The 12,141-nt window shown below is 31.6% G+C and overlaps 1 pseudogene; it reads left to right on the top strand.

Annotated features, from left to right (window-relative positions):
- Nucleotides 1–11,936, top strand: part of LOC111622352 — a 26,406-nt pseudogene extending 14,470 nt beyond the window's left edge.
- The last annotated feature ends 205 nt before the right edge of the window (nucleotides 11,937–12,141 follow it).

The following is a 12,141-nucleotide window of genomic DNA, read 5'->3' as shown; positions in this document are numbered from 1 at the left end:
AAAGTGTCTGTAGAAGTAATTTTTTAAAATATCCTGTTTCGTGATAAAGTTTTAATACTTATTATTATAATCTAGACATGTTAATCCTTAAATATACTTGTATATTGGGCCACAAGTATATATTATATATACTTGTGGCCCAAAACTCCTTGACTTCTTCCAATGCGGCCCAGAGAAACAAAAAGGTTGGACACCCGATATAGAGTTTGACGAGTAGTGGAAAATGCCTTTGGAAGATTAAAAGCAAGATTTCGAAAACTTTCTAAAATGGATAATAGGATTGATATATCAAAACAAATTATTAAAACTTGTTGTATATTACATAATTTGTGTGAGAAGAAAAATGATCTAGTAGAGAAAACACGGTTTAATGAAATAAATCAGTCTGATAGTTCATCAGAGAGAATTTGTGTTATAGTGATAAATAACACCAAAGCTATTTCAATCACAAATGCTATTGCAAGAAGTTTTAGGGATTAATATAAGGATTTTAAATTAAGTTCTCAAAACAAGATTTATTACAGGATAATACTCAGAAGTTAACTAGAATATAGTTGTACTTTAAATTTTGACATTGCAAATATTAAATAATGTATAAAATTCTAAGTATCTGTTTGTTCTAAAATCATTAATATAAATTAATTTTTATGTTCAATTGTACACTTTATCTTTGTAGTTGCAGTCCTTCCTCAGCAATTGCTATTGATTTCCTCTAAATCCTCAGAAACAGCATTACTTTGTTTAATTTCAGTCAGTAATTCATTTATTTATTGTTCCAATGGCCGTTTCTTTCTCTTTGATGACCTTGTCACCCTTATTTCAGCATCAAGTGGTACATCAATTAATGCAGTGAAATTTATACTATTTTCATTGTTCTCTAAAAGATACAAGCACAATTATTTAACAATGTACACTATTTTATTTAAATACACAAAAAAAAAGGATGCAACTTATATGAAAACATTAATTTATTAGAGTAAATGATGATTACATATTTAGTAACAACCACAAGAAAAATCACCAGGACTTAAATGCTTAATTACACAAAAATATATGTAAAATGGAGTTTGTGAATGTGCTTAAATATTTTACAATGTCTATCCAGACAATATTTTGTAAAAACTTTTAAATTTAACTGGTATTCCATAGTTCTTGCAGTTATAGATGCCAAATGGTAATAAAGGTAGACATGTACAATTTTAATAATAAATTCCAGAATGTTGTGTTATATTTAAAAGTGGCAGAGTATTATGAGAAGCTAACATATAATAATAAATATTTTTGATAGTTATAAGTAATAGACCTTGATATAATAGGATACATCTAATGATACCTATATCCAAGTCAGGTGATTGTAAACATTCTACTATCACATCACACTGCTGAAACTCTTCCATTAATGATAGATTCTGAGCTGATGCCCTATAATTGAATGAAGTACCTGGAAATATTGCCAGGTAGATGGGCTGCCTCCCAATGTCCAATCTTTGTTACTTCTCTAATTAATAAAATTTAAAAAAAATTATATTGTTTCAAGTAGGAAGGATTAATATTTTCTTTTAAAATTTAATATTAGTTATTTTGATTTTTACATCATTTACAATTATTGTACAAGTCACAAGAAATACAATTTCTGTCATTTAGTGTCAACATTTGAAATATAACTGTTTAAAGAATTCTTTATTTAAAAATTAAATGTTAATTAATTTAAGGATCATGTATTTTCACAATTTTAACTTACCTGTATTTGGCAGTTAAATTTTTAATTTTCGTCCTTATTTCGGACCATGTTCTGGCTCTGAACGTTGACCTTTAAAGAATTTTCTGCTGCCATTGCTTCATATATAGATTTGTTCCGTTTGACTCAATATAAGTCATAGATTTTTTCCCTCCATATATCAATTAAAATGATTATTTCCACCTCTGACCAATTTTTGGAGCATTTTTTCCCATTTTGATTGCACATTTGTTCACCTGCTTCTGCCATTTTTTTGAACCTGTGGCAAACCTCGAGGAGCTTTAAGCAACTTAAGCTTGCTTGAGAAAGAGATTTAAGCTGAGCCAATTGTTGGTAGTTAAACCAGTTTAACGTTAAGTCAGTTTCGTTCATATTTCATACCTTAAGCTGACTTTATCATTTAAGCTGGCTTAAAATACGAGGGCTGTTCAAAAAGTATCGGACCTTTGGTCGGCAAAAATACATTTATTGATTTTGAGGTACAAAACCCTAATCCCCTTCAAAGTAGTCTCCTTGGTAGTGTATACACTTTTCCCAGTGTTCCTGCCATTGCTGGAAACACTGCTGGAATGCATCTTTTGGAATGGCCATCATCCGGTCTGTCGCATTCTGCACGATGTCTTCTCTTGACTAAAATCGGGTTCCTTTTAGCGGCATTTTTAGCTTGGGAAATAGTCAAAAGTCACATGGAGCCACGTGGGGCGAGTACGGAGTGTGACAAACCACAGGAGTGTTGTGTTTGGTGATGAAAGCCCGAATCAGATGCGCAGAATGGGCGGATGCATTATCACGATGGAGCTGGCAAGTTTTGATCGACCACAGATCCAGTCGTTTGCGTCGTACAGCATCAGAAAGACAATGAAGGACTTCCTGGTAGTACTCCTTTGTGATGGTTTGGCCTTGTGGTGCGTACTCACAATACACCACCCCACGAGAGTCGAAAAAACTGTCAACACGACCCTTGATATTGCTGCGGACCTGCTGCACTTTTTTGGCCTCGAGGATCGTCCCCGAAAGCCTGCTGAATCTTGCGAATGGTTTACGCTTGGATATTGCCAAGGTTTTTGGCAAAATTTGATGTAATATCGCTGCTCACGTTGTTCAGTCATTTTCCAACTTAGTGGAATCTGACGAGAGCTCACTACACGTTCTCACTCATAGGCCGACTGCCAACGACTGATGCTACCTGCAGGCGGGAAAAAATTCAGAGCTGTGCATGACTGTCCCCTCCACAACTCCACCGAAAGAGGCCTCCCATGCATCATTGGTTTATGCGGAAAAAATAAAAGTCCGATACTTTTTGAACAGACCTCGTATAGTGTGAATAAGGTAAAACGTGACATTTTATTTTTTTCCTCAAAACAGGACATCTACTAATTTTTAGGTAATAGTGTGGTAATCCTTAGGTAATAGTATAGTATTCAAAAAAATTCATATTTCTTTATAGTTTTTATTTATTAATGAAAAGAACTGGAATGAACATGTGAAAATAAATAATTTATGTGGTCTTATATTTTTACGAAGAACAAATTTGCTTGAGTATATTTGGTGTTGATTACAAATCAGAATAAAATTCTTGGCAGGATTTCTTAAAATTTACTTTGGTAATTAACATTGCTTTAATAATTGTGACTTGCAACTGTTTTTTTGCTTGTCCATAACTTATTCATAAGAGAAAAGACTCTTTCTATGGATGGATTAGTGCCAAGCAAACATAAAATATATTCAATAATTATACAAATGTTTGTATGATTCAAATTATTGGTGTGAAAGTGTTGGAACAATTCCACCCAATTTTTTTTAACTCTGCCCTGTGGGCACTAAAACTGCTCTAATGATAAGAATAAGTATTATAATATAAGGTTTTTTTCCCTCTATCAAACTCAATACAAGCTTGAAAGACTGCCATAGTTTTCCCGTGAGGCATAATTCAGTGTCTATGCTCAGAAACAGAATACAAGTATGTTTCCAATCTTAAAACCAGCACTTTGCTCTTTTTTTAATTTGTTTTGCAGTGGCATCACTGAGGCACATGATTTGCATATGCACTTTTTTGTTAATCATTTGCACATCGCTTCAAGTTCAACACTTTATACAAATACAAGCATAATGGAAGCTTCTTCATGGTATTGCATTTTGTTTGACCAGCAGTGTATTGTTATGGACCTTTTTTTTTTTTTAACTCTGTCAACTATATGAAACTTTTTTAGGCTCTCACGAGTTGGGTTAAGTTATACATTTACTTGTGATCAGCATTTATAGGGGTGGCCAAATATCTGTAGCATGCAGGTAGCTAACAGTTCAAAACCAGTCCTGCACTAACTCATGCAGTAAGTTTAATATATTTCATTTAATGATTAAATGCTCTGAGATATTTACAAGGAAACATTTGCATTTGCACTTTGCCCCAACTTCCTCTACTATATATTGAATCGTTACATTCAATAGTTCAATAAATTTCATTCTGATGAGTTGTATTACTAAAACATTTTCCACACAGTATATTATCATTTGTATAATTAGCAAAAAAATTGGATGTCTGTGTATTTTCTTACAAAATAAAAATAAAGTTTGATAAACTACAGGCAACAACAAGATATTACAGTATTCAAGAAGTAATCAATGAGTAACCATCAGAGTTTCATTTCCCATCTTCATTCAGATGTCTTGTTGTCTACTATCTCTATGAAGCACCATAAACAACTCCACAATAAAGATGTTTTGCAGTTTTCAAAGTTGGAATCACTCATCATTGTGCAGAGTAACCTGCAGGAGTTGTAGAATTGTGGCAAGTGTGGGAGGGATGACAATGTATATGCTGCAGAAGTATGGAAAGAATTTGAGTATCAATTGGGTGTGTTCCTTGTAACACAATGCATTGAGAAATTGTAATAGGCAAATGTGAAAGTCTTCTAATGTTTTACTGTACATTACAATGTTCTCAGATAATAATTTAAAATAATGGCATTCATTTTGGAAGACTCTATATTTATTTAATTGAATTGAATAGGAGAGCTTATATATGTCAACAAACTTTTAACTGAATTTTATATACAGTATATATATAAGATTATATATACAAAGAATTATACAAAATAAGTTATTCATTGCATATAATGAAAGTTAAATAATTAACTTTCATTATTTGCAATTTTCCAGTTTATTAACTTTATTATATTCAATAAAGTCAATAAACTGCAAAATTTATTACAGATTATGGTAGGTATCTTAAATATATTAGCATAAATAACAGTAACATTATTTCATAAACCTACAGACACACAAACTTTTCAAAGCTCATTTCAAAACATTTTATTTTTTAAAATTATAATATATATCTAATTTACATTTATTAACCTATTCATTACTTATGTAATGTCAATTATAACAATTCAACTGAACTACTTTTACTATCATTAATTTTTTGGATCACTTCTGCTTCTTTTCGAGTAATATATGTACTTATAGCAGCTTGAAACATAAATAGTAGTACTGAATGAGGAAAAACTACTGGCTTTGTTAATTTCCACCATAATTTTATAATATCTTTAAAATTAGTTTTCATAGGAGGAATAGCATAAGTATAATATTTATTAGCATAATGAAAGGATGAAATTGGTACTAAGAGCATAGGATAAATCACACCACAAACTCCTTGTAAAACTGAACTGCGAATTTCAACGCACAAAGCACAAGATGATTTCTGAATAACAACATCAGAACTTATAAATATTGAATGGCACATTGGTGCAATTATAGCTGGTAGTGCAACAGCTGGCATATAAGTACTGGCTCTAGCCTGAAATAAGAAAAATTTTAAATATAATTATTTTTAATATTATGAGTAGTACATAAAGTTACTTATAAGTAATTGAAAAGCTATTTGAAATAAAATGAGACAACCATTAAAGCAATATTTTGTAAGTGCAATGAAACTAAATGAAGGAAAGCATTAATGAAACTCACACTCAAAATTTCAGCATTGCAAAACATTTTATGTTTTTCCCACAATCTATTAGCATATTTGTTGTTCTAAATTGGAATCATCTGATGAAGAGATTTTGAGATGGCTAAAAACATTAATTGCAAATAAAATGCTTTTCAATGCTGGGATTTTGAAGCAATATTCATATTGAGACAGGTAATGGAAAACTACAGAAAAGGAAGACAAGATCTCCACATGATCTTTATTGATACAGAAAATACCTATGTAATTAGCTATATCATGTTATAAAGGTATAATTTAGACATTGTGATTTATTCTAGAAACAACTGGCAAAAATTGTTCTAAAATGTTTGAAATGGGTATGTAAGTAGAATAACCAAAGGGCATTATATTGTATATTTTGCCAGAAGTAGATGCATCATAAATGTCTGACAATATATGAAAGTTTTGAAAGAACACATTTGCATCTTTGACATTCATTATCACTTTGACTGCCAACTATAAATTATTTTGCAGTTGGAAATCGAACAACAGGAGCCATCTACGAGATAACTTGTATAACGTGCATAATGCTGTCTGTCATGTTTTGCCAGATATGATTATTCCCATAGTAAGCACAGTAGAATCTTGTTTTAATGGATTGCTCAAGGCACCAAAAATCTGTTATATTGTGAACAACAGATTTCTCGCACACCCAGGAAAATATCAGTTATTCAAAAAATTTCTGTTTTATAACCCCCAACATATAAGAAATAACAGTAATTGAAATTATTCAGTCTCTTGAGATCTCTATTCTTTATTCTATAGAAACTTTATTCTTTGCCATACATGAGCTGATGGAAACTGTATATACTGTAAGCACAAAAAGAGGCAAATTACATATGCTCATTAGCACTTCACTCAACTTCACAATTTGTTAAGAAAACTCATTCATCTTTGTTTGTTTTGATGCTGCTTTTCTGCCTATTGAATAGCCTACAACAACTGCTTGACATTAGCAATGTATGTATAGCCTCCTGTTCATTTATGCTGAAAGATGACAGGAAGGTCTTCGTGACTTGGAAAAACTTGATGTCCTCGCCAAATTTCAGCAATGTACTTGGACCAATGTCAAATGTTCACTAGGTGGTCTTCCTCAATTGTATCAGTCTGCTGACTCTCTTCGTACAATTCTTCAATTGTTCATAGCTGAGATGTAACAAGTGCATCATTGAACTCTACAAATTCCCAGAAACACTCAAATATTAACTAATCATCAAAAAATGCAAAGTTTACAATGGATAGAACTAGAAAAAACTCCATTATTCCAAGTTATGGATCCATTAACACATCCTTTCTTAAAGTGGGTGATAACGCCCCCTTGTGGGANCTTTGCGGTTCTTCTCTATTCTTCTTCCGTTATTTACACGTGTAGGTCATTTCATTGTTATCCGCATTTGATATCATCACTTATCACATACTGCCATGACGCTCTTGTCTGAACTGTCAAGAATTAACGCGATTGGCGAAGCGTAGTGACAGTGGGCAATTAGAGAGTAGGATCCTTGCCATAATGCGGTTTGGGTGCCAATTTTCGTACGTGCGATAATCAAGTTGCAACACTAATATATATATATATATATGAGAATGTTTGGGTGTTTGTTCATTATACACCCCTAGGCCGTTCAACTAATTGCTACGGAACCGGCAGTTACGTTTATATACCGCTAACTTAGATAATGTCGAACATTCCACTCCAAAATATCTATTGGATTTCTTTAAATTAATTAATTTCTATCTCCATTCGATTTGCTGATTTACACGAAGCGCTAATAAATGAGCAAATAAATGTTTGAATCGAATGTAAGTCAGCAATTACATTTTTGTAAATTTCTTGCGCTACGTGTAAATCGCAAGAAAATATTCTAAAATACAGTTAATAATGAAGAAAACTTCCGTAAGTACGAATTCCTCTTATTTAACCGTTGTTTTCCGGTAATGTTGTCAACTGCGTGGAATCGAAAGTGTTAAATTTATCAACGCAATTATGCGATTGATCAAACTAATTGGAAATGTCATTTTTACATCCCACGGTTCAATATTTATATTCATTATTTTTCCGTTGAAGCAGATATTTACGAATGCAGTTTTGACAATTTTTATTTTTACATTGAACTGTTTCATATTCGCAATTGGCCAAGTGATTGTCGTATGTTTCGAGAGCAAACTTTTGATCACATCCTTTTTCCATATTTGGACATCGAATAGTTAATTTCATGATCATATTGGTGATCAATGGCTACCCTATTCACACTAAATTTTAAACTGCAATAATTTTAAGCGGAAATATTTAGCCACATCAAGCGGATTTTAGCGGATTTAAATGTAATATTTAGCCACCAAGCGGTGCACTCAATATTACATTTTTTCTTATTTTTGATAAATCATCATAAATTAATTTATATTTGATAATTTAAAATATAAATAACTTATTTAAAATAATACATAAACTATTAGTTAGAAATTAACATTTACCATCAGTGATGTCGTTGTCGTTGGCAGCACGATTCTCTCAATGTTGTCATTTTAGTGACAGAACCTCGGTAAGAATGGATTCTCGACAGAAATTTCTATTATTATTCAAACTTCTTGTACTGAAGCAGCATAATGGACGAAGTAAGTTGGCGCGAAAACTTTAGAGTTTCTAGAGAAACGTCATTCCTGGAATGAAAAGAAATAATACTCACTTGAGACTGTATTTCTATGGATAAGAGTAGCAATGCTCTATACACATTGGCATCATCGTCTGAATATAAGACTATTTCACATCTGTGTAGGAAAATCCACCGTTTGTACAATTGTTAGACTTCTGTAATGCAGTTATAAATAAATGTCTACCACTCTATCCAGTTTCCACAGACTAGAAATGAAATTGAATTAAAAATTCGTAATTTTTATGAGATTTGGAATTCTCTGCAATGCTTTGGATCAATTGATAGAACACACATTCCTATTTCACCACCAAAAAGACTGCATTGACTATTACAATTATAAAGGATGGTATTCCGTGGTCCTTCTTGCTGTTTCAGATGCCAAATATATGTTTACATATGTAAATGTAGAGTCTCCTGGAACGAATAATGATGCACATATTTTAAAAAATTCTCACTCTCTTAACATGCCTACAAAATATAAACTTAGAATTAGGGGAAAGAATTGGTGAAGTTGTGCCACCTTTAATTATTGGTGACTGCTTTTCCTTTACAGTCTGTTTCCAAATAAAACAGAGAATGAGATAGAAAAAACATTCAATTTTAGATTATATAGAGCAGGGGTGTCCAACCCGCGGCCCAAGGCAAGTTCCAATGTGGCCCAATAAAGGTGTAAACAAAACCGACAAATGTTTTAATTTTATTATTATTTATTTATTTCAACGGCATAAACTCAGAAAAGACGTTTCACAAAGCCATAAACCTTTATTCATATTTTAATTTTGAGTGGAAATGAAATATTTTCATGTACTTGGAAATGTGTGAATGAGGAAGGATTACTAAATAAAGCTGGAGTTGTGACTCAAAGGATTATAGACCCAAATTTGGTGAAAGGAGAGAAAGGACAAAAGATAAAAAGTTGTCAGAAAGGTTAAATAGTTCTTCTGTTAGGCAAATATTGAGTCTTAATTTTCCAACCTTTCTCACTTCTTTATCTTTTGTCCTTTCTCTTCTTTTTCCGAATTTGGCTCTATAATCCTTTGAGTCACAACTCCAGCTTTATTTAGTATTCCTTCCAGCGTTGCAAGATTTGGCTACATTGCGCCAAATGTGGCTACTTTTTTTAGTTTAACGTAAAAAAATATCATTTGGCGCTTTGGCTACTTTTGGGGCTACATATCATTTATAAATATATTAGTTGAATAAAAATGCACTTTAAAATGGTGTTTCGTCGCTTTTTATTAATCAGAGACTCAAATAAACCAAATATTTGCGTTTTATCAAATAAATGAATTTACTTATTTCTAAGTAAAAATTGAAGTGTCTGTAAAAGTAATTTTTTAAAATATCCTGTTTCGTGATAAAGTTTTAATACTTATTATTATAATCTAGACATGTTAATCCTTAAATATACTTGTATATTGGGCCACAAGTATATATATATATACTTGTGGCCCAAAACTCCTTGACTTCTTCCAATGCGGCCCAGAGAAACAAAAAGGTTGGACACCCGATATAGAGTTTGACGAGTAGTGGAAAATGCCTTTGGAAGATTAAAAGCAAGATTTCGAAAACTTTCTAAAATGGATAATAGGATTGATATATCAAAACAAATTATTAAAACTTGTTGTATATTACATAATTTGTGTGAGAAGAAAAATGATCTAGTAGAGAAAACACGGTTTAATGAAATAAATCAGTCTGATAGTTCATCAGAGAGAATTTGTGTTATAGTGATAAATAACACCAAAGCTATTTCAATCACAAATGCTATTGCAAGAAGTTTTAGGGATTAATATAAGGATTTTAAATTAAGTTCTCAAAACAAGATTTATTACAGGATAATACTCAGAAGTTAACTAGAATATAGTTGTACTTTAAATTTTGACATTGCAAATATTAAATAATGTATAAAATTCTAAGTATCTGTTTGTTCTAAAATCATTAATATAAATTAATTTTTATGTTCAATTGTACACTTTATCTTTGTAGTTGCAGTCCTTCCTCAGCAATTGCTATTGATTTCCTCTAAATCCTCAGAAACAGCATTACTTTGTTTAATTTCAGTCAGTAATTCATTTATTTATTGTTCCAATGGCCGTTTCTTTCTCTTTGATGACCTTGTCACCCTTATTTCAGCATCAAGTGGTACATCAATTAATGCAGTGAAATTTATACTATTTTCATTGTTCTCTAAAAGATACAAGCACAATTATTTAACAATGTACACTGTATTTTATTTAAATACACATAAAAAAAAAGGATGCAACTTATATGAAAACATTAATTTATTAGAGTAAATGATGATTACATATTTAGTAACAACCACAAGAAAAATCACCAGGACTTAAATGCTTAATTACACAAAAATATATGTAAAATGGAGTTTGTGAATGTGCTTAAATATTTTACAATGTCTATCCAGACAATATTTTGTAAAAACTTTTAAATTTAACTGGTATTCCATAGTTCTTGCAGTTATAGATGCCAAATGGTAATAAAGGTAGACATGTACAATTTTAATAATAAATTCCAGAATGTTGTGTTATATTTAAAAGTGGCAGAGTATTATGAGAAGCTAACATATAATAATAAATATTTTTGATAGTTATAAGTAATAGACCTTGATATAATAGGATACATCTAATGATACCTATATCCAAGTCAGGTGATTGTAAACATTCTACTATCACATCACACTGCTGAAACTCTTCCATTAATGATAGATTCTGAGCTGATGCCCTATAATTGAATGAAGTACCTGGAAATATTGCCAGGTAGATGGGCTGCCTCCCAATGTCCAATCTTTGTTACTTCTCTAATTAATAAAATTTAAAAAAAATTATATTGTTTCAAGTAGGAAGGATTAATATTTTCTTTTAAAATTTAATATTAGTTATTTTGATTTTTATATCATTTACAATTATTGTACAAGTCACAAGAAATACAATTTCTGTCATTTAGTGTCAACATTTGAAATATAACTGTTTAAAGAATTCTTTATTTAAAAATTAAATGTTAATTAATTTAAGGATCATGTATTTTCACAATTTTAACTTACCTGTATTTGGCAGTTAAATTTTTAATTTTCGTCCTTATTTCGGACCATGTTCTGGCTCTGAACGTTGACCTTTAAAGAATTTTCTGCTGCCATTGCTTCATATATAGATTTGTTCCGTTTGACTCAATATAAGTCATAGATTTTTTCCCTCCATATATCAATTAAAATGATTATTTCCACCTCTGACCAATTTTTGGAGCATTTTTTCCCATTTTGATTGCACATTTGTTCACCTGCTTCTGCCATTTTTTTGAACCTGTGGCAAACCTCGAGGAGCTTTAAGCAACTTAAGCTTGCTTGAGAAAGAGATTTAAGCTGAGCCAATTGTTGGTAGTTAAACCAGTTTAACGTTAAGTCAGTTTCGTTCATATTTCATACCTTAAGCTGACTTTATCATTTAAGCTGGCTTAAAATACGAGGGCTGTTCAAAAAGTATCGGACCTTTGGTCGGCAAAAATACATTTATTGATTTTGAGGTACAAAACCCTAATCCCCTTCAAAGTAGTCTCCTTGGTAGTGTATACACTTTTCCCAGTGTTCCTGCCATTGCTGGAAACACTGCTGGAATGCATCTTTTGGAATGGCCATCATCCGGTCTGTCGCATTCTGCACGATGTCTTCTCTTGACTAAAATCAGGTTCCTTTTAGCGGCATTTTTAGCTTGGGAAATAGTCAAAAGTCACATGGAGCCACGTGGGGCGAGTAC

This window comes from Centruroides sculpturatus, unplaced genomic scaffold, assembly GCF_000671375.1.
Source record: "Centruroides sculpturatus isolate CEXI.00-Female unplaced genomic scaffold, Cexi_2.0 scaffold7, whole genome shotgun sequence".
Classification (NCBI taxonomy): domain Eukaryota; kingdom Metazoa; phylum Arthropoda; class Arachnida; order Scorpiones; family Buthidae; genus Centruroides; species Centruroides sculpturatus.
The sequence above is the reverse complement of the archived record's forward strand: the minus strand, read 5'-3'. Positions and strand labels throughout refer to the sequence as shown.